Raw genomic sequence first — 4,465 nt, forward strand, 5'->3', positions numbered from 1 at the left:
TCGAAATATTTCCACCACCTAATATTTTTCTTTGATATTTTGAAAAAATTTTCAGATTATATTAAAGCTTATGTTGCGCCAAATTCAACCGTGTATGATAAAGTTATGTTGCGGAAATTAATTCTTGAGAAATAAAATAAAGACGCACGCTACCTATACTAATCTTATTCGCTCGTTGTTTCATGACGTCTTATCTCTTTTTTCTTTTCTTCGTAAGGTCTCGCTATACACGATAACGATGCTGAATATTAGTAATGATATTTATAGCCCAGTTACGTAAATAATCTTTCTATATTATACACATTGTATCATAATAATACAAAAAAACGGAATGAGAGTCTTGTATTATTTGAATAATATTTTGCAAATTAGATTTTAATTCAAGATATAGAAACATAATATACGAAAAATGTTTAAATGTTTTATAAAATTTTTCCATCAACAAAAATTAAATTAATTTTAAAATTAAATTAAATTAATTATTAAAATATTATTTATTCTATGTAATTGTTACGATAATGATATTGTTCAAAGAAATGTTCAAAACAAAAATATTTTTTGCCCCATGCACAACGTATAAAAGCCATTTTACCACAAATACTGCATCTTGGTATGTTTTTTTTTTCTTTAAAATAACAAAAATGTATTGGATTATTAAACTTTTCAGGCCCCGTTGATAAATATACACTTTTGTACCAACTATATTTAAATACATTTTGAAATCTTGGAGAAGAAAGTTGATTATGTGTTAAGCTTTGTAGTTTTATTATATTATTACGTGAATGTAAATTTATCATAATTATTTAAAATATTAGGTGTACAAATAAGTTTCCGCCGTTTTTTATCAAAAATTGGGCATTTATTGTGAAAGAACGGAACCTAATGTTTTATTTGAAGTATTGTCCATCGCTTGCCACTACTTTTTCCCATCTTTCTGGCAGCATACGGAAGAAACTTATTTGTACACCTAATAATATTATCAGAAAAACATCGAACAAAATTTTTCCGAATTCTAAAACCGAAAACATCTAAAAGTTGTACAAAAGCAGTTGTTTTCTTTGATATTGTTAAAATATTTATTTGTTTGTCTGCTGGTATAAATTCTTTTAATTGTTCCGGACAATGTCCTATCCATGAATCAAGCAGTAGTAGACTTTTTTTTCCAGTATTTTGTAAATATACTTCTTTAAACCAGTTTTTGAAATGTTGGCTTGTGAGTTTTCCGGATTTTGAAGCCGCAATGTAAACATTAATAGGTCTAAAAAGAGTTTCTTCTACTCGTGGTCCAAATTTTCCAAAACCAGTTTTTGAAATGTTGGCTTGTGAGTTTTCCGGATTTTGAAGCCGCAATGTAAACATTAATAGGTCTAAAAAGAGTTTCTTCTACTCGTGGTCTAAATTTTCCATTAGATTCTTTTAGTACTATATACAGAGGTGAAAGAAGATGTCCATCTGCAGATATAATGGGCATAATGGTATAGCTATGAGTCATAGAAGATAAAGATTGGATAGTAGATTCGACTTGTTTTGAACTCACATTAGTTAATGTTCTTCAAGAATGTATTTCGAAATTAAAGCCGCTTTCATCTGCATTATAAATTGATCCTACACCGATAACATCAATATATGGTTTAACCTGTCTCACAAATTCCTCTGCATTTTGACGTCTTATTACATCAGTTGCATGAGAAGATCGCGTTTTAAAACTTGTTATTTTACGTTATACAATGCGATGCGCTTTTTTAAAATTCCATATTCACCAATTTCCTGCTCTAAATGAAGAAAAGTCTATTTGCACCTTTGCTTGTAATGCCCATTTTTGCATTACATTTTTTTCCTATCTATGCAATTGCGAAACAGATTTTACCTAGAAGAAAAGAAGTTTGATATTTAGAAAATCTAATTCAAAAATAAAAAGACTAATGAACTAACGCAAATATGCGATGTAAGTAATGTGCATAAGTCTGAAATATCTTTCTGTTTCCGTTATCATTTATTACCTACTATTTATATACAACGCACATCTACCTGCTCGTTCAGCTCATATTATTTTTCTTATGTTTGTATTAAATCTTACCATTCTAAAACGATTCTGTACAGCAGTAATAGCTAAATGTCCTTTTTTTCCACTGTTCCAAAATTCAAATGCTTTTCTTTTGTAATTTAAGTTTACATTTCCACCTTCGTTATCCACAATACAAACTTTGTCTTCATAATTATCTTCTTCAGCATCAATATCATACATGTCCACAAATTGTACATCGTGCGGTTCCGACGGATCATCAAAATCAAGTTCCCATTTGTATTCAATCTCAACATCATTTACAGTGTCGTAACCCGACCAATTTCTTAATATTAAGATATAAAACAATAAAGTGGCACAGAAAAGATTAACAAAGAGCTGAGTAAAGCAAAGCATTAAAATTGGGAAAAGAGCCCAAGGAAAAGTAATTAAGAAAGAATAAAGTAATAAAAGATTATTAATAAAATAAATGTAAGAGACGTGACTAAAGAGAAGGAAGTCACGGTCAAGTTCTCGAAAGGTGAGTAAGCAGCTGACGAGACAGACTGACAAGCGGAGCACGAGACATGCTCCGGTCAGGGTCACTACACTCCTCCCTAATCAACGACCCAATTAATTAATATATATTGAGCGCGAGATTCACCGACGCTAGCTCAGTAACATAGCTCATTAACAACGCTCGCTCGCTCGCTCATTAACATAATCGCACCGTATCAAAGTACTACACGTATCGCGCCCGATTCTTATAAACGCGAATAAGTGAAAAGTGTACAGAATCTTGTGAAATATACTAATTCATATCTAACGTCCGGGAGTGTCTTATTTCGAGCGTGGATCCTAATTCTTTGGGCGTACAAATCCCAAAAGACCTCTTCCTTAGCGGCTAGAGGCACAACAACAGCATTTTTTATTAGATCGGAAAGGGTGACACCCGTTTGGACACGGAACGATTGGACACCGCTCGATTAGACACGTAGTATTGGACACGGAACGATTGGACATTGCACGATTGGACACCGCACAATTGGACACGCACACTGCACGATTGGACACTGCAGGATTGAACACCGCACGATTGAACACTGCACGATTGGACACTGCATTATTGGACACTGCACGATTTGACACCGCATTATTGGACACTGCACGATTGGACACCGCACGATTGGACACCGCACAATTGGACACGCACACCGCACGGTTGGACACAGCACGATTGGACACCGCACGATTGGACACCGCACAATTGGACACGCTCACTGCACGATTGGACACTGCACGATCGGACACCGCATTATTGGACACTGCACGATTGGACACCGCACGATTGAACACTGCACGATTGGACACTGCATTATTGGACATTGCACGATTGGACACCGCACGATTGAACACTGCACGATTGGACACTGCATTATTGGACACTGCACGATTTGACACCGCATTATTGGACACTGCACGATTGGACACCGCACGATTGGATACAGCAGAATTGGATATGTATGGCTTTATTATACGAATTTTTACATATAATATATTGTTTAAACAAGTTTTGAATGTAAAATATGATAAATTATAACTTTATTAAAGTTAAAATAGATTAACGGGCCGATAAATTGAGGCGCTGACCTTTATTTACAGGATATTTACGAAATTGAAATTCCCTGCTCTATCAAAGATGCACAATTAAAAATAAGCAATGAAGGGTGTTTTTGATAAATAAAATTAGGAGGCTCTGTCCAAATGACTGATTGCGATTACGTTACCCTTGTGCAAATGACAGATTACTTGCTCAGTGTTCGGTGATAGATATCAGCAGTCATTGATATTCTGATTATTAATAAGAGAATTAATAAGAGAAATTTGTTTATCTATATTTACATATTGAAAGCTTACTCGAGATAATATTGCGAACCTACATTTAAATCCACATGCCTGCGAAATATATTACGAAATATATACGGAAATAATAAAATTGCTGTATTTATATTTTGTCGACTGTAAAGCATTATTTTAATTATTGTGAAACATAATCACATCAACAATGTTACTGTGGTTATGTACACGCATAATGATAATATAAGATATGGATTTGCATCAGTTTTATACATATATAACTACTTATCTTTCAAGATATTTTACATACGCAGAATCTTCACATAAATAATTCATAGGTAAAATAACTCGTAGATAAATATCTTATTTCAAACTTAAAATAATGTTTGCGTTGAACCTCGCTTCGCGTGGAAAGTTGTAAACCTATGTGGAACTTTACTTCGCATTAAAAAGAATAAGCGTGGAGGCAGTATGTTTCGCCCAACCCCCTACGAGGAGGCTCCACTATCAAAAAACTAGACACATAGGTTTGCGTTGAACCTCGTTTCGCGTGGAAAGTTGTAAACCTTTGTAGAACCTTACTACGCATTAAAAAGTATATGAGAG

Source organism: Formica exsecta, unplaced genomic scaffold, assembly GCF_003651465.1.
Source record: "Formica exsecta isolate Colony F162 unplaced genomic scaffold, ASM365146v1 scaffold1184, whole genome shotgun sequence".
NCBI lineage: Eukaryota > Metazoa > Arthropoda > Insecta > Hymenoptera > Formicidae > Formica > Formica exsecta.